We start from the raw sequence: 24819 nt of genomic DNA, 5'->3' as shown, positions 1-24819 counted from the left end.
CAGTTCTAAATCCAGCTAACTGAACTATTGACCCTACTTTGTTCACCATATTTTACAAAAGAATAGAATGTCAAATGTTTTACTAAAATCTAGCTAAATTATATCTCAGACATTCTCATGATCACTTGTCTGGGGAAATAAACAATAAAAGGAAATGAAATTAGTCTGGCATTACCTTTTCTTAGTGAAATCATCTTTGCTCTTCATGATCACAACTTCCTTTGTCTGATTTTAATAACTGCATCTTTAGTATTATATCCTAAGATTTTTCCAGGAATAAAAGTCAAGTTTACTGGAATATAATTTTAAGACTTAAAAGAAACAAGGTAACTTTTCCTTTGCTCTAATTCTGAAAAACCTTAGGGTTATTGACTTAGAGTTGGAAAATACCTTAAAAGTTATCTCACCCAAGCTCCTTATTTTAAAAATGAGGAAATTGAAGGTAAGACTTGCATAAAATAATATAGGTAGTAAGTGGCAAAGTCCAAATTGAAACCTAGGTCCTCTGAATACTACAAGGACAAGAAGTTTTCCACCATATTACACTCCCTGCTTCCTTCATTGCAAGCTTTTAAAGATCACAGACAGTGGCATTACAATCATTTATCCTGCATGTCCTGTTCTATAATATAATTCATCTCAGTCTGATCAACATGGGAATCTAGTATTTATTTATTGTCTTCTCATTTATCTTGGGTAGCAATCCCATATTAGTCATCTTTGTTCTATTCTTTCCATCCCAAAGATGATTATCTTTGGCAGACAAAAGAGTAAAAAAAATAATAATTAAGGAGCTTCTTTCCATTACCTATTAATATCTTAGCATTAGCACACCTGACTCCTGATACTATACATATGGGACCAAGACATTTTTAATAATCGTGCACTGATAATGAATCTTACTTCCATTTTCAGTTCTTTTCTTTTAAAAATCTCACTTTATCCACAACTTCCCCATGCCTTCATACCATTCTCTTTGGAATATTTATTTTTCTTTTATTTCTCATCAGAATTGTGTCTCTGGGGGCGGCCAGGTAGCACAGCGAGTAAGAGCACCGGCTCCAGTGTTGAGAAGACCTGGAGATCGAATCCCGGGCTCAGACACTTAGCACCCACCCAGAAACACCTGGCTGTGTAACCTTGAGCAAGTTACTTAACCCTAACTGCTTAGGGGCGGCCAGGTGGCTCAGCAAGTAAGAGCACCAGCTCCAGTGTTGGGATGACCTGGATCAAATCCGGGCTCAGATACTTAGCACCACACCCAGAAATAACTGGCCGTGTAACCTTGAGCAAGTTACTTAACCCCGATTGCTTTAAAAAAAAAAAAAAAAGAATTGTGTCTCTGTAGAATTAACTGTTGAGAACTTACTGTCCCTTTGGGACCAAATCCTCTATAACTTCCTACCTTTAATCTAAGGTGCATGTAAGACTATGTTAGACTTTCCTAATCATCTTTTTTTTTTTCACAAATCCTAAGAGAAAATCTTTAATTCTCTCTTCCTTCCAGGTTCTCATCTTTTCTACTCCCACAACCAAATCCTCCTTTCTAGTAAGAATCAGATCCTAAAATTAATTTGGACTAGATCATCTCTTCAGGTCTCTATCAGTTGTCACTCTACATCTCTATGAAATTACAGATTACCAAATAGGATTGACTTATGGGGAAGTTTGTGTCCTTTGGAAAGACTTTCTTTATTGAGATTATTTTGCTTCTTCTGGAAGTTTCTTGTTCCCTTCAAAAATATTTATTACATATTTACCCAAATCAGCTGCCAGTATAAATCTCTCTGATAAGCTCTGAGGTGTTAGTACTATAAAAATAAAGAACAGCATGTCACCTACAGATAAAACAGGTTTTAAGAGCCTTAAATCAACTAGAATTGTATACTTTTGACACTAGTTACGATTGTCAGATAATGACAGTAATTAAAACTTGCTCATGCATATTCATCTTTAGATAAACTCTATTAATAAAGAACATTCTTTAAATTTTATTGCAACAGACAATATTTAATGATATCCCTAAGAACTAAAAGCCCAAATCTTGTCATTTATTGCTCCAAGCAGTTTAAATGTATTAGATTAATAAACTGTAAGCAGTGAACTAACAGTTGTCTTCTTGTGCATGAAATTATCTACTAGAAACTCATTACAATTTAGCAACAATATTAACTCTAATGGTCACTAGCTAATAATAAGATGAGGTTGTAAATATCCTGGCTTTAGGTGTTAACATATTGGCAATGCCTCTTTTAGACCTCAGGAAATTGATGTTGAATTGATCATATGAGAACACATACAAATATTGTTTGATATAAGGGTGCTCCCTTTATTTATTTATGAGAGGCTGATATAGATCTATGATTCATCTCAGCAGGAAAATTACCCCAGTGGTGCAGATCAGCAGTCTATCTGAAACTTATGGTCTAAAACACACACTTAATACATGTCACAGATAGAATTTGAACCAAGATTTTCCTGACTCCAAGGCCTTAGTTTAAGTACTACCTCTGATATGTATTAACTCTGTGTGTCTTAGGTCATAAATTTCAGATGGATTGCTGATCTGCATTAGTGGAGATAATTTCCACACTGGGATTTCCCTATACTATGCCATACTATCTAAACACAAAAAAATCATTCAATCTCAAAGAATTAATCAAGTGCCTACAACAGGGCCAGCTGTTCTGAGCACAGAACTATTAAAGGAATCAAAGAAGTATAAGACCCATACAGAATAAAAAACACAACTTACAAGTGGAGCACTGACAGAACTGGGAGGAATTCTGGTTAACATCTTCTCAACTTAAAGCTAAAACAATTGATTAAAAGGATGGCATCAGATACCTCTAGAAGTAAACTACCATATGGAATTAGATGTCAATAACTTGTTTAACTCCTTCAAGAAAACCTCAGAGCAGGATAAAATAAGCTATAATAGAGAGGCAATGTGTCAGAATAGATGGTGAACTAGCCTCAGGGTCAGGAACATCTGGATGTAAATTCTTTCTCCTACAAATTTGTAACTGTAAAAAGTGTCCTCAATGTACATCCCCAAGTCAATAAAATCACAAGTTTTGTCACACAGATAAACAATAGATAGACAGACAGATAGATAGATAGATAGATAGATAGATAGATAGATAGATAGATAGATAGATAGATAGATAGATGGATAGATGGATAGATAGATAGATAGATAGATAGATAGATAGATAGATAGATAGATAGATAGATAGGTAGGTAGGTAGATAGGTAGATAGAGCTATAACATATTCAACTAATGAGTTTACAATGAAATGTCATAAGGACAATAACATTCAGGGAGTCTAGAAAAGTGAAAGTCAAAAAATATACTTGTCAAGGATACAACTGTAATGGATAAAGATGCCTTATGCTGCTATACCTGAAATGCATTATACACTAAAAGAAGCTATAGTCTTCATGTGTTCACTAATCAATCCATTATTAATCTGGTTTTCCATGTAGTCTTTTGTAGTCAACGTTTATGTAGGGCTTTGCACTTTACAAAGGAAAGATTCCACAGTGTACTATAAAGAGAGACAGACTGGGGATCAGGAAGACTTGGGTTCAAATTCTCCTTTAGACATTTATTTATATTTGTCTCTGGTCAAATCCCTTAACCACCCACGGTTTCAGTTTCCTCTTATATAAAATAATGCTAACAATAGAATCAATTTTACAGGAGTTTTGTGTGTGCGTGAGAGAGAGAAGAAAATAAAATTATGCATGTAAAATACTTTGAAACTTTAAAATATTTTGTGAACTATTACTATTAAAAAGAGTTTTTCCCTCAATAACATTTTTAATTCCAGAAGAAGAAATGAATGACTTGAAGTCACACACATACTAAATGGAGAATTTTGAACTCCATTTTCTTGAATTCCTAATCCATGTTAGGTTTTTTGTAGGAAAACAATATGCTGGTCAATACATATCAATGTCTAATCCACTCAACATCTCCTATTTCATTGTGAATGAATAATTGTCATTCTGACTTATAAATTAGCCTCATGTTGTTATTCATAACCTTATTACTTCAAAATCAGAAGTTCCTTACCTGGGGTAAATAGGGACCACCCCCACACCCCACTGAAGGGATCCATGGTTAGATTTCAAGAGTTGTGTGAACTCAAATGGGGAAAAATTTTTACTAACCTCTAATGGAAATTTATCATTTCCTTCAAATATTTAAAATCAAAATTATGCTTTACCAGGCTGCTGTTAGGATCTATGGTACATGATGGTTTAAAAGAAAAAAAATAGATGGCTCAAGAAAAGTGCAACCTTAAGTCTGGAGATCTAACAATCAGAAATGTAGACATGAGAATTAAGCTGCTTGGAGTATCCAAGCCTGAGCAACCCTTTAATCTTTCTCTTCTGCCCTTTTAAGAATAAATAGGTCTTGGGGTGGCTAGGTGGAGCAGTGAATAGAGCACTGGCCCTGGATTCAGGAGGACCTGAGTTCAAATCCAGCCCCAGACACTTGACACACTTACTAGCCATGTGACTTTGGGCAAGTCCCTTAACCCCAATTGCCCTCCAAAAAGCAAAAAACAAAAAGAATAAATAGGTCTTGCTGTCAAGGAGTTTATAATCTGTATATGGAAACCAAAGTTACATATGCGAAATTTGGATTCCAAGTTATTTCATAAGGAGTTAGCATTTTATATTTTAACATTTAAAAGGGTCCTCAGGTAAAAAGAAGGTGCTGCTAGTAACCAACTTTCAGCAGAAGATGGATTTTGATTTATGTTTAGATATCTACTATCAATTTATCCATAGTCTATCACCAGGTCCCCTTGGAGACCCAGGAAATTTGTTGACAAAAAATTGAATGAGCCATAAAATTAGATATTTTCTCTGATTGGTCATTATAGATGCCCAGACTTGCAACTTTGGAACAAATGATCATAAATAATGAGATATAAAAAGTTTAGGCAAAATGTGCTTAGGTATAGCTACATGTTTCAGTAGATCTGTGATCTCAACAATATGGATATTCCCTCCACTGGCGAATATTGTAATCCATTCAGTCCTTTGGAGGTTCTTTTCCATGTCCTCCTATAATTATTTACAGGAGATCTATCTGCCGCACATGCTCAAGCCTTTCTTGAGGTTGCTTGTCTTTATATGGTTACCAACAGAAATTTAAGTCTCTCATGGCAACCAGGAAATGATGAAATTTAGAGAACATCAACAAAACCTATGTCCTTTAACATATAAATGGGGGAGGGGGAAACGTAGATAGCAAGAAGCAGACAGAAGTTACCAATGCTACATTTCTCCCATGGTGTACAAACTTTCAAGTTTAATTCCTTATAACTCTTCCTCCTGGTTGTCTTGCCCATGAATAGTTACTGTCTTAAGTGCTTTTTGTCCCCTCCCTCTCCAACAAGGCCTTGTGTCCTGAGTTATTTATTAGCTTCTCCCTAAAGCCATGCTGCTTGCTCCAACTATATATTCTGATGCTTGCCACAGGAGGAAGAATTTCTGTTTTAGCTGTGAGTAATGACATGACACATGAACTGTCAATCTGTTGTCCTTCATTCTCATTCCATAAAACACCTACATCTTTTTTTTCTAGGGAAAAAAAAAACTTTTTTGATGATTCATTTTATTCGGCTTTTTGCATACAATCCATCCTTTAGTCATATGTAGAAACCTATTTACACTTGCTATATATTGCTCCATTGGCATTTATGTGACTCATAATTTTGTTTTCCCAGAGATTGTGGTAAACTGTGATAGATGGTCATACAGCATCACCGGAAAATATTAGAATTTAAAAGATGGGTTTTTATAACACAGAGAAGCTTGAGGTCATTGACAACACTATCTAATTTTGCAAATGCATGGTCGAGGAGAAGAATACACACTCCTCTTTGTTTTTGAAGTGACTACATCTGTTTTCAAAGTTATAACCAAACAAATATTGTGTCAAATCATCTCAGTAGCCCAGCAGACTTACCATGCAAGCCAAGCAAAACTGAATCCTGGCTTCTTTATGCCTTACCCACATTCAACTTCATGATTCTGGGGAAAATCTCTTAAGTATATGCAATTACAATACCCCAAGGAATCTAGTAAGCAATCAATTATTAAGCACCTACTGTGAGAAAGATACTATAATAGGAACAAGAGTATACAAAGACAGTGTAATGGTCTTTTCCCTCAAGGAACTTATGATCTGCCCAAATCGCTTTAGTAAGTTTGTTCCTAATTAAGTTTATGGGATAGCAGAAGAGATGAGACAATGCTTTTTAGCAGTTTTCTATTTTAGTAGGCATGATATCAATTCTTATAATAGGTTATTATAGTAATAATTTATAGCAATTTTTCAATATGGTAAAACAATGAATAATATGACTGGTTATGGTCAAAGGATATAAATAGGAAATTAAAAAGGGACAAATTCAAGCTATCAACAATGATATAAAAATACCCCATATAGCTAATAACTAGAGAAATGAAAATCAAAGCAACTTGAAGGTCTATTGAACTTGTATAAAGAAGACAACAGAATAATATGACAAATGTTGGAAGGAAAACAGGAAAATAAGATACTCTATTACCTATTGAACTATGAATTGGACCTACCATTTTGAAAAAAAAGTTTGAAACTACTTCAAATATTACTAAACTGTGTATACTCTTTGACCCCATGGCACCACTACTAGGGCTATACATGCAAGGAGATCAAATAAAGAAAAAATAACCAATCTCTAAAAAAAATAAAGTATGTATGACACCTCTTTTCATAGTAGCAAAAAACAAAAGGACACTATGGAAGTCTTTCTTTGGGAAATGGCTAAATTAATTATAGTATGTTAATGTAATGCAATATATATTATGTTATAATAATTGAAGAAATGGACAGCTTTAGGGGATCTGAGAAAACTTTATGAATTCATCCAGAACAATGTGAACTAGGAAAACAATTTATATAAAGAAACATTATAAAGAAAAAAAATTTCTCTAAGACTTTAGCATCCTGATCAATTTAATCCATAACCATAAGTCCAGAAGAAAAAAAAACATACTATCCATCTTCTGCCAGAGTTGATACATTTGGAATACAGTGAAAATCACACATTTTGAGAGGCTTGGGCAATGTGAGATTTTTTTCAGGAAAATGTATTGATGGAGTCAGGAGGACCTGAGTTCAAATTTGACCTCAGACACTTGACACACTTACTGGCCGTGTAACCTTCGGCAAGTCACTTAACCCAAATTACCCTCCAAAGAGAAAAGAAAAGAGCAAAAAAAATTATCTAAATAAAAGCAAATGCTAAACTAATAAACAGTAAGATTTTATGTCTGCAAAGTTGCATTTTTTTTCTATTATTTGTTTTCCTTAACCATTCTTAAGTACGTGGTAATTATTGAACTGAGAATTTTTTTTTATGTTGTCTTTTTTTTTTTTGCTTTTTGGAGGACAGTTGGGGTTAAATGACTTGCCCAAGGTCACATGGCTAGTTTTTGTATCTGAGGCCAGATTTGAACTCAGTTTCTCCTGAGTCCAGGGCCGGTACTCTATTCACTGCACCACCTAGTTGCCCGTTATGTTGTCTTACAACAAAAAATCCTTTTTAGAATATATTTGTTTGTTTTTAAAAGCAGGAATTATATGAATATACAAATATTCCATGGATTCAGTTTTTCCTCAGAGTCTCAAGAAAGTAATGAATAAATTCTAAAATATTTATTAAGCACTTACTATGTGCAAAGTCTTGCTGTAAGCACTGACAAAATGAAGAAAAAAGAAAGATAATACAACTTCTCAATAAATATATTCTAATGATAGAGAAAAACAACATATAGAAGGTGCTTCAGCTGTAAATCAGATGGAAAGATTTGGTGGTTCCTAGGATGCAGCAGCAAAGGAAATGGTAATACAATTTCTTTCTTATATATATCAATAGACCATTATCTCTTTATGATACTGAACTATTTGATAGAATCAAGAAGCTGCATAAGAACTTCATTTCTGGATCCTTGCTGAACCAATTTAAGAAGGAATCAGTTATTAAGTATGTATTATGCTATTCTGGGTGTAATACTGGAGATACAAAGGAAAAAAAAGCAAAACAAAAATATTTCTGACCTGAAGGAATTTTAATTCAAATGGGGATATGATGTAAGACAGAGAGAGAGAGAGAGAGAGAGAGAGAGAGAGAGAGAGACAGACAGACAGACAGACAGAGAGAGAGAGAGAGAGAGAGAGAGAGAGAGAGATAACTATGGACAACTAGGATGCACTGTGGATAGAAGGTCAGGTCAGGAGTCAGGAAGGCATCTTCCTGAATTTGAATCTGGTCTCAGATACTTACTACCTGTGTAACCCTGGGTAAGTCACTTAATTAACTGTTTTCCTCCATTCCTCTTCTCTAAAATGAACTGGAGAAGAAAATGGCAAACCACTCCAGTATTTTTGCCAAGAAAATGCCAAATGGGGTCACAAAGACTCAGATATGACTCATGTAACTGAACAGTCTCTCTCTCTCTCTCTCTCTCTCTCTCTCTCTCTCTCTCTCTCTCTATGTCTCTGTCTCTCACACACACGCACACACACAGGAAGAGAAAGACACAGAAGGAGAGAGACAGAGAGAGAGACAGAGAGACAGAGTGAGAGCGAGAGCGAGAGAGAGAGAGAGAGAGAGAGAGAGAGAGAGAGAGAGAGAGAGAGAAAGTGAACTGTACAAGATACATACAAAGTAGATGATAGGTAACCCTAGTGTTATCATAAATTGAACATTAGGGAATTTCCCTATGGAGAGTTCCCCACACTAATAAAATAATAGATCTGTATATATACACAGCTACATACATGCATATATTCATGTATATATGCATATATGTATATATCTATTTGTATGTGAATATATGCATCGACTTAGGGACTGACCCTGTGATTTCATTAGTAAATGGAATGGGCAGAGAGGGAAACTGTCTACAAAAGTGAATGTGCATGTATTCTGAAACTTATGATCTTGGACTACCATAGCAGTGAGAAGGTAAGTGATTTGCCCAATGTCGCACAGGAACTTGTGTCAATGATAGGATTTGAACACAAGTGTTTTAATGTTCAATAACATACTTTTTTCCACCATATCACTGATTGTATATATGTATTTCTGCATGTATGTGTCAAATATATGCAAATGTACTTATTTTGTTAAAGATAATTTCACTTATTTCAGAAAGTTCATGTATTTAAATATTCACATAATTTCACATATTTCAAATAAAATAAATCTTGTTGTTCAGTCATGTCCAACTCTTCACGATCCCTTGGAACTTAGCACACCAATACCATTCATGGGATGGCAAAGATCAATGGAGTGGTTTACCATTGACTTCTTCAGGGAATTAAGGCAAATTGAGGTTAAGTGACTTGACTAGGAACATACAGCTAGTAAGGATCTTAGGCCAGATTTGAACTCAGTTCTTCAGAATCTCAGACCCAGCACTCTATCCATTGAGTCACCTAGCTGACTTCAAGATAAAGAGGGGTTAAGTGGCTTGCCCAGGGTCACACAAGTAATAGCTTTCTGAGGTCAGATGTGAACTCAAACATTTCTACTTCTAGGCTCCATTGAGTCATCTAGCTGCCCCAAATAGCTCCCCCATAATAAATACAGAATTTATGTAGGTATAAAATACACATTGATTCATACATACATACATCCACTACTGATGGAAATTGTTTTTGTAAAAATTCAGCATTGTTTGTTATAACCTTTATTTCTTGCATTATTTTTGTATGTGGAACAAAAACTATACATTTTCTACCTTTTTAGATATACAAACATTTGAGAAATGTAAAAAGCTATTAGCTTCATTTCAGCTCTTCAAGCCACTAAGAAATGTGTTATAAGTACATCATAAAGAAAATTAAGAGATTTATAAATCTTTGCTGATTAGCTTTAAACAAGATATAAATGTTATAGGGAACCATTGTGGCAGAAGATATTTCTACTTGATTCTCAAACATGATATTCTAGTAGTTTGTAATGTAATGCCAAAAGAAGGCAACTTCCCAGGTTCAAAATACCAGCATAGGTGCTCTCTATTTTATTCAGTAACAAACCCAGAACAGAGAAGATCAAAACATGACATCATTCAAAATACAGCATTTACTAAGTGTGATTAAATCATCTCCAAGGCCTACCCCACCCCAGGACTTTCCAATCATTCAATCAATTATAAAGTCTCTGTTCCAAATACTTCTCCACCCCTAGGCTATACCTTAATTAAGTCCACCACAAAGCCCCTCTTCTCAAATGGAGATTAGTTTCCAAACATAAGTAAAATACATTCATTTGCTCAACCATAGAACACAAAAAGGTCAAAAGTTCCCCACCCCTGGATCGCAATTGAATCTACCCCAGAGTTACATCAAGTTTAAACACAGCACTTAATACCCAAATGGAGGTCTTTTCTTCATCTTGACACGAGGCAAGTTCTCAGCAATCTTAGTTCCTGGAGAGACAAGGCTTAGCAAGGCCATAAGATACATTGCCAGTCCCTTCATGAATTTATCCTCTGTCTGTAGAACAGTCCTAGAACCCCTGAACACATTAGCAAAGCCCTCTCCCAGGATTTCTGTAAACATACAACAAGAAAATCCTTCTTCAGGGCTTCTGAACCAACAGAAAGGCTCCCAGACCCCTGCAACAACAGCACTGTCCTTCACCAGTGGACAGTATTCATTCTGTCTGCCGGACAGTCTCCAGACCCCTGCAACAACAGTACTGTCCCTCACCAGTGGACAGTATTCACTCTCTGTCTGCAGGACAGTCTCAGGCCTTCTTAACCAAATGCCAGGTTCCAGGACTTCTTCAACAGGACAGTCTTTCACCAGTGGACAAATCTGGCAAAACAACATCAAAACAGACAGACAAAGTACCAGCAAAACAGCCATGTCTCCTCAGTCCTTGGCAGCTCAGGGGGCAGGTCTCAAAAGTCCAGGGCAATTCAAAGCGGCCACCAGCAATCTCTTAGTCTCTCCCTCTCCACGAGGAGCTGCTCCCAAAAAGAACTTCCGCCTCTCTCTTGTCTCTCCAAATCTACGTCACCAGCTCCTCCCAGTCAGGACTTTCTTTTCACATCAAAAAGTCCATCCCACAGGTGGGATTAACAAGCTCTGGGTTTTAATACAATCAATTTGAAAACCAAGCCAATACAGGGGAATCTTTAATTGCCATTACTATCACATAGTTATACTGAAAGCAAAAGAAGTTTTGAAGATTTCCTATTGAAAAATACTAATTATTATTTTAATAATAAATTTGAATATTATATTTTCTCATACGTATGAATTAGAACCTTATTCCCTACCTCACATTTTGAAAACATCATCATTGAATAATAACCTGTTGAATCTCACTGAACAGTTTAAAGCATCACCCTACAGCCCATTTATCCTGTACATAACTTCAAGCATCTTATCCCTTAATTTTCCAGCAATACAAAGTAACTCCTCCCTAGATTTTTGCTGGCCCCTACCTTTGTGCTTTCACATTTGCTATATAGAATATTCACAGGGAAGGACAACAGATATTACATTTGAAATTTAATATTTGTGGTCAAGAAATGAAAATTTTTTCACACTATTTGGAAGATAAACAAACTAAGCATTCTGTATGCTTAATGAAGAGAGTCAGTTGCAACATGGCAAGTTCCAAACATAAAAAATGGAAATCATTATGTCTTAACAGATAGTAAAAAAGTAATTGTAGAAATAGCAGTCATCACAGTCAAATACCTATATATAACAAATCAACTAGTGGTATAAGTAATACCAAAATAAATATTAAATTTGAAAGGATAAAATTTAAGCAACACTATCCATGATTATATCTTCTCTAACAAGATTGGTATAAACAGCCAATTTCAAAAGAAAATTGAAAATGGACAAAAGTGCATATATTGCATTCATCATCATTTCTTAGAGAAGAGTCATGAGCACAACATAATCATCATAGCAAAAACTCCAAAGAGTCCAGAAAGGTCCTGAAAGCTTAGACACAATTTCCTGGCCAAGTAGTGGATTGTGGTAGTACAAGTTTCAAATACAACCTCATTTGGAAAATATTACAGTGCAGGAGAACCAAAGATTGGGATGCAGAGAAAAGTTCTTAAAGAAAAGCTAGACACCAGGTGTCCAAAGAAAAATTACTGCTGACATTTCTATTATAATATATCCTCATCATTGAAAATAATGGAATCATCATATTTTGATGCTGCTACCTTGGTACCCAATATACGGTGTGAAGAAGTCAAATGGGCTTCAAGAATATGAATTTGGAGAAAATGTCTATAACTGGAAAAATACAAAGTAAATTCATGCTATAGACAGTACCAGTAAATGCTCTGAGGGATCTCTTCATGGTATTTCATAGAGTACAATTCTATAAGAACTGAAAAGATCCCACATCATAGTTTTACCTAAGAAAGTTATAAAGAAAACATTAAGAACTACTGACCCAAATGCCTAATTCTTCATCCTTGTGAAATCTTTTTTGTAATAGCTTATATTATGAGTATCATTAATTAAAATAAGAAAAAGAACACATAGGTTTTAGCAGACATCATCACTGTTAAATAATTAAGAAATGAAGACAATACAGCTGTATTGTTATTTCTTTATTCTCTAATTCAATCAATGAAACAATATAATTCAAAACCAATGCTCAATCAAGGTGATGTGTATGTACATGAAATGGAAAGCTCCAAACATAAAAAATGGAAATCATTATATATAGTATAACTATGACAAATAAGACTATGGAGATTTCTTTGTCCAATGATCCAATAAATATTTAAGTCAAACAAGATATGAAACAGGAATAACATACATTTACTTTAGGGTTCTTCCTGTATTATAGATAATGCCCTTCACTTTGCCAAAGAATTTCATATAAATGAACATGTTATGATATTGATATTCACAAAAAAAAACACAAGGTAAATTTTGTAATGAATCCTGTAAAAGCACAGTCTCTTCAATGCAATTCATATCATTTCAAAATGGATCAGTTTAAACAGCAACACTAGAAAAAACAAAAATGGAATGAAAGTACATATTTCTCAAGTTTTAATGCATTCTGAAAGGCAGCTCCCTGGGGTAATAAACAAATATGTATATTTTGTATAGAATGTGCAGATAGACACTGAAATAGGACAAAATTCAGCAGGAAGTTATCAGATTATATCACTCTGGAAATTGTGTAGTACTTTAAATGATTCTAAAAATCAAAATTTCATGTGTCTCAAAAAAAACAATGGAAAGGTATACTGTGGATCTAAGTAAATGGTAGTATTTTAACAATAAATTTGAAAGGAGTGGTATGAATTAAATCATGGACATTTATGCTTAGAAATTACCATAGTTATGTAGTGTTCTCTATAGTTGTACAAAACAGTAGATGTCAATTTCCCAAGTGCTACCTCAGTTCTGCAAAGCTAGGTGGTAAAGTGGATAGAGTATTGGACCTGGTGTCAGAAGACTTGAGTTCAAATGTGACCTCACACACTTACTTTTCCTGTGACCCTGGCTAATCACTTAACATCTATCTCCTATAGTTTCTTAATTATAAAATCATTATTGTGAGGATCACATGAGATACTTACAAAGCAGTTAGCATAAAAGCTCACATACACTAGCTGCATAATAAATGCTTATTTACTTTCTTACTCAACAAATTATAAGAACATGAGTAAATTCTCCAGAACATTGGGCAGATCCCCTATATTGGAACCTGGACAAAAAGGCTGAGAAGAAATACAGAGGATATGATCTTCACTTGTGGAAACAGTTTCCGTATCAATGAGACCATAAATATTCAAATGTTTATATGTGTCCAGTATTCTCTCCCTTCCCTTTATGAAAGTCTCTCCTTTGGAATAAAATGGTTGATAGATACAATGTCTTATACAGAAAACGTGTTGGTTGCATACATGTTTTCTGAACTGAATTGAATTTTGTGAGTCTATCTAGTGCCTTTGGCCTTGAACTTTGTAACTTCTATATCTGTCTAGGTATAACATGTACTCTGAGGGAAAGTGGCAAGAGGCCAGGCTGGCATCTTCCCGAAAGAACATCCCCCTCCCACAAAACAACAGCATCCATCTGTGCTAGCACAACACAACTTTTACCTCCTGCTGCCAGTTCAAAATCCCACTCTTAATGTGGAGGGCACCCAGTAGAAAGATGAAAACCTAGTCTTTTACTTCAGACCCTCCAACTGTTGTTACATTTATAATTTGAGGAAAGAGAAACAGGACAGTTAATAAGGGTGAGGTTTCTTTCTCCTGATATCCAAGTTTGATGTCCATCTCATGCCATGCCTTTTTCCTACCTAATTTTCCCTTCAAAAAGGGCAAAGGAAGTAGTGGAACAGGGTCTCCCAACGGACTAACTAACCATCTGAGTGTGTCCATCCAATCTCATGGTTCAGTTACCTTCAGCCCAGTCTCCACCTGTCTTTGGGAAGAGTAGTAGCCTCTACATAACAGTGACTGTTCTAATACCTGGTCATACCCTTCACAACCCATTGATTCTGAGCCCCCATCCCCCTCAAGACTCCAACCTCACAATTTCAGCTAAGAACCACTGTGCCCTCTGGAATGCCTGTTACATAAGTAACAAACATTTTCATCTTTAACCTTTTCTTCTCTCATTCTTTTCATCAATTAACTATTACCTTAACCTGGCTTGCCCCCACCCTCAGATGACACAGCCCCAACCCAGAACATAAATTTAAACTGTGCCAAATTCATAAAAAATAATCCATTACACAATTGATAAAGTATCAAAAGATATAATCATTTTTCAGATGAAGTAATTAGAACTATCTGTAGCCATGTGAATAAAATATTCTAACTCACTATTGTTTGGAGAAATGCAAGTTAAAATAATTCTGAGATACTCACACCTATTAGATTAGATAATAGAACAGAAAATATAAATGTGGAGTGTTGGAGGGAATATGGAGGAAATGAGACATTAATGTACTATTGTCAGAGTTGTGAACTGATTAGTCCATTCTATAGAGCAATTTGGAACTATGGCCAACCGTCTATAACACGAAGTATACCCATTGTCATAGCAATAAGACTACGAGAACTATATAACGAGAGATAAAAAAACAAAAATACATTTTACATGACAACACATATATAACCAATTTAGAATTGTTTGCTTTCTCAAAGGAGTGGGGGGTACAGAGGAAGGGAGGGAATCTGTAACTCAAAATTTAAAAAAACAAAGGTGAAAATATTTTTTACATGTAAGTGGTGAAAAATAAATACTAAACAGTTTAATGTATATTTATGTATGTATATATTTCCAATGAAAAGAAACAATAGTATATATTCAACCTCAATAATTTTATTTCATTTTTTCTTATGATTATTTAGGCATATGCTATCAAGTCAAACTGGTGGTAAATGTCAGCTTTGAGAATGAAAAGACATTGTGACAATTATAAAACAATGAAGAAGTTACTTTCGTTAAAGTGACAAGGTTAGTCACATCTCTACTTCTCATTATCAATGTATCCTAGCATAACCAGTCAACAAAAGATACCATCTTTCCTCAATAGTCCAAAGATTATATTGCACTAAATATACCCACAGTAAAAATAAATTTAAAAGAATTTTAAGACCTCTTATATGTCTATAAATGTGCTAAGAAAAAAATTGTGATATTCAGTCACAGAAGGCTTTTCTTACACATTTTTAAAGGTATTTTATTCACTTTTCCTTGATACAAAGATGAGATCTATTTTTGCTAAAGTTCTAGCTGTACCAGGGAAAACCATTCAGTTTCTCACTTAAAAAATAATATTACTGTAGATCCTAATGAATAGATACAGACCTCAAAGCACTTTCTTCACTTTCATGTATTCTAATGACTTCATTTCATATACACACACACATATATATACATACATACACACATATATACATACATACACACATATATATATATACATACACATACACATTATATATACATATATATATACATATTTGCTCAAATATAAATAATGATTCCTCACAATTTATAGAAGCTTGTTTAGATTAAGGGGGAAAAGAAGAAAAAATGACAGAACTAGGAACCTCAAGAAACTAGTATTCCCTTAGTCTTGGATTTTCTTAAAATTTGACTGGGTAAAGTCAGGCAATTTGTTTAACATTTCTGTGTCTCCATTTTCTCTATTTCATTCAACAAATAGTTATGATGTGTATTGTGTTATTCTATGTTTTTTTATAATTAAAATTTTAATGTAAAACAGACTCCAAAACAAGAGGCCACTGCTATATTACTTACAAAGTCAAACTTTAATTATATTGACATATTAGATTAACTTGGATTTCTGAACAGATAAGGCTTTCTGAGATAAACACTATGTCCAGTTCACGAAGTTGAATGTCACTAATGTTGCTTTCTTCTAAATGAGCAACCTTCTGCGAGTCTGGCCTTTCCTCCTGTAGGCTGGCACAACACAGTTGAGCAACCTACACAAAGAACCACTGTCTGGGCATGACTGAAGACTGTGGTGATCTTATAGCAGCCTGGACACTTGACATCCAAAAAGTAAGAATTTGGACTCTGAACCAAGTGTTTCTTTTTATGTTTCTTCTTTTCATCCTCTAGGGATGGATGCACTAAATCTCTTGCTAAAGGCATGTCGGCACTCCCGGAGGCCCCTCACGAACCTCCTCCTATTCTATGTTCTTAAAATAAAGAAAAAAATAAAGAGCTCTGGAATTAGCCAAATTCCAGAGTTTCCAGGGCAAGGAGAAAACAAACAGCCAGGAAGAAACAGATTGAATATTGTGGAAACACATCAGGATAACACAGGATGTAGCAGCTTCTACATTAAGGGATCAAAGGGATTGGAATGTGATAGTCCAGAAGTCAAAGGAGCTGTGATTAAAACCAAGAATCCCATACCCAGCATAACTAAGTATAACGCATCAGGGGAAAATATGGTCATTCAATGAAATAGAGGACTTGCTTTTTTAAATTAAATTTTATGTTTATTTTTAGTTTACATCTCTCATTTCAAAAAGATTTTGAGTTACTAATATTCCCCGTCTTTTCCCTACCTACCATCCCAAAAACAGCCATCCTACTGTATACCCCTCCTCCAATCTGCTCTCTCCTATATCCTCCACCATCCCTTTGCTGACTTTCTAGTAGGGCAAGATGGATCTCCTTATCCCAGGGCCTCTATCTCATATTTCCCAGGGGCATGTAAATAATATTTTTTAAACATTTGATATTACAACTTTGAATTCCAAATTCTTCCCCTTCCTCCCTCATCACCCACCCTTACTAGGAAGATAAGCAATTCAATATGGGTTGTGCATGTGTAGTTATGCAAAACATTTCCATAGTGGATATTTTGTGAAAGAATAACTATATTTCCCTCCATCTTATCCTGCCCCCCACTTGTTCTATTCTCTGATTAGACCCTATCTCTTTTCAAAAGTGTGTACTTCTAACTACTCTCCCCTCCAAACAGCCCTCCCCTCCATCATACCCCCTCTCATCCCCTTCTCCCCCTACTCTCCTGTAGGGCAAGATACCCAATTTATTGTGTATGTCATTCCCTCCCTAAGCCAAATTCAATAAGAGTAAGCTTTACCCATTACCTTTTGCCTTCCTGTTCTTCCCCTCCATTGTAACAGTTATCTCTTGCCTCTTCTGCATGAGATAATTTACCCCATTCTGCCTCTCCCCATCTCCTCTCATTATATTCTTCTCTCAACTCTCAATTTGATTTTTTAAATAAAATCCCTTCCTATTCAGTGTATCCTGTGCCCTCTGACTATGCATACCTGTACACATATATACACACACTCACATAAGTATTCATATGCCTATATACCATCCTATACAGACATATATATATACACTTATATTCCCTTCAACTATTCTCATACTGAGAAAAGTTTCATAAGTTATAATTATTGTTTTGTGAAGTAGGAATGTAAAAAGTTCAACTGTAATAAGTTCCTTATGGTTTCTTTTTTCCCTTTTTACCCTCTTATGCTTCTCTTGCTTCTTGTATCTCATTGTCACATTTTCTATTCAACTTTGTTTTTTTTATCAAGAATGCTTGAAAGTCCTCTATTTCATTGAATGTCCATATTTTCCCCTGAAACATGATACTCAATTTTGCTGGGTAGGTTTTAATCCCAGATGCTTTGACCTTTGGAATATCATGTTCTATGTCCTTTGATCCCTCAATGTAGAAGCTGTTGGACCCTGTATTATCCTGATTGTGTTTCCACAATATTCAAATTGTTTCTTCCTGCCTGCTTATAATATTTTCTCCTTGATCTGGAAATTATGCAACCTAGCTATAATATTCCTAAGAGTTTTCTTTTTGGGATCTTTTTTCAAGAGGTGATTGGTGGACTCTTTCAAGCTCTATTTTGTCCTCTGGTTCTAAAACATCAGGGTAATTTTCCTTGAAAATTTCTTGGAGGATGATTTTTAGTTCTTTTTTTATCATGGCTTTCAGGTAGTCCAATAATTTTGAAAAGGGACAGGGTCAAAGAAAATATAATAAGTGGGGGAGGGGGATAGAATGGAGATAAATATGATTAGTCTTTCACAATATGACTACTATGGAAACGTTTTGCATAACTACACATGCACAAACTTTACTGAATTGCTTGTCCTCCTAATGTGAGTGGGTGAGGATGGAAGAAGGGAATGAATCTGGAAATCAAAGTTTTAAAAACAAATGTTAAAAAATTGCTTTTTACATGCAACTACGAAATACTATTTACAGGCACTGGGGTATAGAAATCCATCTTGCCCTACTAGAAAGTTAGGGATCTATGGAGGAGGATATAAGAGAGAACAGATTGGGGGAAGGAGTATTCATAAGGCTTGCTGTCTTGGGGTGGGGGATAGGGGAAAGACAGGAAGAAAATTTGTAACTCAAAATCTTGTGGAAATGAATGTTGGAAACTACAAATAAATAAACTGGAAAAAAATTTTAAAAAGTAAAATGTGTTGTTTTCAAAATCTATCCTTCTTCAAATTAACAAGGTGCTCATACAACAAAACAAAGTAACCTATCGAATATTATATTAGGTTTGATACTACTGAAGCTCAACAACCCTGATCAAAGAAGAATTTTTGCATCAGTATGACTACTTTGTCCTATTTTCCCACTTTGATTTTAGTTTTCAGGTAAAATAATTTTGACACATTCTTTTATTAGGAATCTAAATAGGACAACAGAAAATTGTCATCATCCCCCACTGCCATTTTATAGATTAACAATTTCTGAAAAAAAAAAAAAAGTATTTTCATTTGCCTTCATTTTATATTTAAATTGATATATATATTTTTTTCTTGTTTTGAGAAATGTAAGTGTAAACACTTCAGCAAATAATAACTTTCCTAAAAGGTTTTGTCTTGTATTAATGAAACTGAACTGCAAAATAGACAACAATATATTTAGAAATTATACTAATAAAAAAATTTTGGTATTCTTGAAGCACTGCTTCTTTCCCTTCTGAACTTTATTCCTATCTCTATAGACATTTGTCTCCACCATAACCCGGCAGTCTTTTCACCCTTGTAGATCACTCCTTTTTTCTTATTTCAAATGGTTCCTCCATTTAAAGCAAAGTGCATTCTTCATGCCTTTCCACTCCTTACTGTCTGAACTTCTTTCCCAACCATGTTCCAGAACAGTAACTCTTTCTCCATTCTCTTCTGGACTTTCATCTTCCTTTTTTGTGTTGTCTTCCTCCATTAGCATGGAACTCTTTTGTTTTCTTATTGCTAATGCTTGGTGTAGTTTCTAGCATATCACAAGCACTTCATAACTTGGTGACTCAGTTCATGTGTATACTGTGCGTACGTCCTGAAATATTTCTACATTTTCTCTAAAATTATGAAGAAAACATATTCATTAATTGTAGTTATAACAGATACAGGCTATATGCATTCACTCTGTTTCTCTATAATTGGTCTTTAAATTGTATTCACACAATTGAAGTTTAAGGGAACTTTTTTTTTCAGAATTCCAACTTAAGTATTTTCATCTCCTTTTCCAAAATGGCTTAAAATATTGGTGCTGTTTTTTCCCCATTGGCATTAAATATATGTAACAATGGATCATTTCCATGAGAATATTTACTTTAAAGGGAATAATCACATATATACACATTTTCTCCTCCCATCACAAGGGAGGCATTATCCTCATTCCCTTCTCCTATCCTCTGTCACCTCAGTGACTGGATAGAAGAAAGCAATTAGGTTCATTTCCCATCTTGGTTCCCATAGGACACAGTCCTAATTGCATGTCTAAATCCCCTGTTAGTCTTGAGTCTTAGGCACCTTGACTTCTCAGAGTTGCCATGACTATCTTACTACCACAGTCTACATGCTATCCTCACTGCAAGGTCATCATGTCTCAAACTCCACTTCTCCTGAAGATTGCTCCTGGCACCTGAAATTAAGGACAAACAACAAACCACAGAAACACATAGCACCAGTTCAATTTCTCAGATTTGGGGTAAAAGAGAGGTTTTTAGGGTAAAAGAGGGAAAGGAAAGTCCCTTGCCTCTCTCTAGTTCAGTTCATGGCATAGCAAAGCAGAGCGGGGTCATGGAAGAGTATAGCTGAAAAAATAACAAAAGAGAGTAGAAAGGGGAAGAAAACAAATGGCTCTGTATTGAAATTTCTCAAGAGGCAAGTAGCTAATCAAAAGAGGACACCCCCACCCACATGGTAGGGGATGCATCAGTCTCTGTGTTAGGCAAACTAGACATACTAAAAACAAGCCTCAATGACATCCCTATGCTAGCACCAGGAAAGTCCAGAAAAGCGCAGTCTGCATATAATTCTGTGTTTTGCCATAAGAAAATCTTTTCAATGACAGATCTTTTTAGTAGCTTTTAATAGTTCCTAGATTTTTTATGTCACCTAATCTAGATTTCAAAAATAATTTTTAATTGTCTTGCACTAGTCAAAATATGTATTACTGTGTGACTTGGAATTGGAGATACTATTGTCAAAAAGTGGTATGAAGCTTTTAATTAGTGTGGTCTGTTTCCACTTTGTTATGACATAGTAGTGGTTCATAATGAAAATATCTAAGTCTGTAGTCCATTTCATGAATATTTGTGCTCAATACCATCTGCACCAAAGTATTTCCAGCATATAGGGTAATGCTATTTCTGATTAATTCTGATCTAACTTGAATTCTTGCAGCACAATGACACAGAGAAACACAAATTGCTACATTGCCCTGCATGTCAGGCTAATAACAATAATGGTTTACAATAGGGCCATTTAAAAAACCTATGTCTCCTTACCTAGCTCTTAGATTCATAGGAACAGTTTTATTATATAGGCCAGGGTGCTAATATAATCTGTATTATTGCCAGACTCCTATTGGCCAGTATTTCAAGGTTTCTCTAAGTCCTTAACAGCAACCAGAGAGATATCAAGTCATATGGAGTCTCCATTGTATACTACCCTGCCTGGCGTTCCATTCCTTTGTCACAACTCTATAACTCATGACATGGACAATGAATTGGACTTTGAAAGTGATTTTTTTCTGTTTTTACTTTTTTTACTTTTAATTATTACTTTTATTTTTATCAATAATATAAGTATATATAGCAAGAATAAGGTAAAACAGATACAGGCTAGACTTGTATCTCTAAATTACTAAACTTCCACTGGCACCTCCCACTACATACATTCACAAAAAGGCCTCTAATATATTGGGTAATTTACCTACAAATTATTTATGGAAAAGCAATGACAAGAATAACATAGATAAAGAAACCTGATATTATGATTTGTACTGATAGAGAGCAATACTCCCACTGAGAAAGTTCTGGTTTCTTTTAATTACAAAATTACCATCATCATCATCATTGACATGATTATCTTCATTGTCATCATGGTTATCACCAGGAGGCAGAGTTGCATAGCTGATAAAGAGCACATATCACAGGAAAACTTGAGTTCAAATTCTCACTCTTGATATATACCATAGATGAGGACCTGAACCTTAACTTCTCAGTTTCTCAGGCCACTCTATGAAATGACAGTTGCAGAAAAGTTACAAATCTGAATCAATAGAGGAAGTCACTTTCCCAGAGAGCTCTATAAACTAATGAAATTACATTTGGCTTTTGTAACCACCCTTATAATTAATAGTATCATTATCTCCAAGACTGTATATAAATATGAGAATATGACTTATAAGAAAGTCTCAAAGTATCTCTAATTTTCTGCAAAATGTGATAATTTTTTGATAGAGAAAAAATATAACATTTCTTTGTTTGGTATCTTTATTCTTATTATACCAGAAGGAGTTATTTCTAAGGGTCAACCTAAGACTCCAATCTTCATTGTTTCATTAGTTCGATTTCCCACCTAATGGATAATGAGGTTTCTGTTATATCACAAAAATGCCAGAATTACACTGTACACATTAGATGATTTTGGCTTAGCCTCATATCACACCATAAATAATTTGAAGATTTGCTATAACATATAGTATCAGGATTAACAAATACCATCAGTTGACATGCTAGTGGTCTGTGTTTGGGAATACAGAAAATGAACACAGGTGGAATTCAGGGAAGTAGTGTATTGGGAAAACATATTCAAGAAATACAGCAGCAGAATGCTTCAGATCATTATCCAAGAGACACCAAGCTCATGAAGTCATCTATTAATAAAGGCAGTCATGAAGTACAATTTACTAAATGTGAAATGAACTTTAGCTATTAGGGGTCAGATAGACCCTTGATTATGTTGTGTGTAAACTAAATATAAATATATATATATATATATATGTATATACATATATACACATGATGTTTAGCAGTTTTTATTCTGCAGAACACTATTAATATAGGATAGTGATTTCTATGTTTCTTCCCATGGCAACATCCATTTCTTTCTTAGATCATCAGCTAAATTAATTCTTCCATATAAAATGGCTATTTATATGTGATTGGTCAGGGGAAAAATACTAACATCTGCAAAGGAAAACATTCCATTTTTAAAAGTCAGTCTTCGCCTTCTGGCTAGAAATAAACATGGTATCTCTGTGAATATTGAATCTACCTACTTCCTGGAGATGTTCACTACTTTAAAATACTCTTATTATTCTACTGCTCCACTTTGTAATTCAATTTCAATGTGGAAACCTCAAAGGCACAAAAGAAAAAAAAAAGATTGTCTCTGGAAAAGTATATAGTTACTTTGCTCTCCCTTGTATTTTGTGAGCAATTGAAAGTAGCCTCAGACTTTTTTTTCCTTTGTGTATATAAACCTGCTCTTCAAGATACTAATGCAGCAAATATTTATTTAGCATTTTTTTTCTTTTTGATCATGCCTGTAATTTCATCAGTCTAGGGAACTTCCTCTCCCAAAGCAGATTAGTCCCTTCTCTAAAATTGAGAGTCTCCCAGGGCATTGAGAAGTTGGAATTTGGCCAGTTGTACAACTAGCACTGTCAGACGCAGAACTTGAACTCACATCCTCCTAAATTCAGGGCCAACTCTATATCCACTATGCAACACTGCCTTACTACCTAATATCTACTAGAAACAACATACAATGATGGGTTCAGAGTGGAGTGATGGTGGTACAGAAGATATATAACTATAAAACACTGAACTTTGTCTCCGGTAACTTGTGATTAACTAGTGGGGAGAAAAAGAATGCCCTCAAGTAAATATCAAGCACATTAGAAAATGAGAAGCCCATAAAAGTTCTGTTCCATTTCTTTTTCTTTTGGATATACAACATATCCTCCAGAAGTACAAAGGGAAGAAAAATGTCCATGGGCTTGCCTACCAGATTCTCTACTCAAATCAGGCTTATAGAAACTTAGAATGAAGATAACTGCTAGCCAACAGGTTATACACCTACCAGATCTGGAATATTTCCCTACGTTGCTCTAACTATCTTACAGTCAGGACAATGAAACTTTCAGGATTTGGTTGGGAGAAAGTTTATTAGTGAATATGACGAGCTCCATTCCTTAATGGAGGATCACCTCTGCCTTAGGTGATCATCTTTCTAGTGCACATGTGGGATAACGTCCCTAAAAGCCTTCAGTATTTCCACAAAAGGTATTCTACCTTCAGCTGCTTGGACTGTGTTCTATGTCACAAGATCTGTGGCTTCCAATGACAATGCTGGCCAGGACCAAAATGAAGTCAGAGGATGAAAAGTAATATTGTTTAAAATGTTAAAATATTAATTCTGGGGTCTTTGTGCAATTCTGGGTCTCCCAGATGGCCCATTTGGGCTCTCCTCTCTCAGAGCATATAAGATACTTCCTTAAAAAAAACTTTACTACTCCCACTGATCCTAAGAGGACACATAGATTGTGAATTCTCAGACTATTCTCCCCAACATCACCACTATGCCACAGAATGCTGGTGTACTTTAAAAAAAATACTGCATGGATTCTGGATTTTAGTCTAGGATTGGTATGAATATTGCTCAGGATTATTTTTTTCAAAATAAAATCTCCTAAGCCACTACCCCCCACTTTCAGAATTGGCCACACACTCACAAAATGTACATTTGTAGAAAAATGACAGACAATGTTCTATGGTGTATCACTTAGAGTACATCAACAGAAAGAAAATAAGAAATTAATCAGACATTCCTGATTGAAGCATTCACCTAATAGTCTTCCACTCTACAATGATTCTAAAATGTTCTCTCTCTCTCTCTCTCTCTCTCTCTCTCTCTCTCTCTCTCTCTCT

At 35.0% G+C, this 24819-nt stretch overlaps 1 pseudogene; it reads right to left on the bottom strand.

Annotated features, from left to right (window-relative positions):
* Positions 1-16355: 16355 nt before the first annotated feature.
* LOC138172532 (small ribosomal subunit protein eS27-like pseudogene) lies at positions 16356-16766 on the bottom strand (annotated as a pseudogene).
* Positions 16767-24819: the final 8053 nt, after the last annotated feature.

This window comes from Petaurus breviceps, unplaced genomic scaffold, assembly GCF_028583685.1.
Source record: "Petaurus breviceps papuanus isolate PSGF00001 unplaced genomic scaffold, PetGlider_PUasm1.0 551, whole genome shotgun sequence".
In the NCBI taxonomy this organism is placed as follows: Eukaryota; Metazoa; Chordata; class Mammalia; order Diprotodontia; family Petauridae; genus Petaurus; species Petaurus breviceps.
The sequence above is the reverse complement of the archived record's forward strand: the minus strand, read 5'-3'. Positions and strand labels throughout refer to the sequence as shown.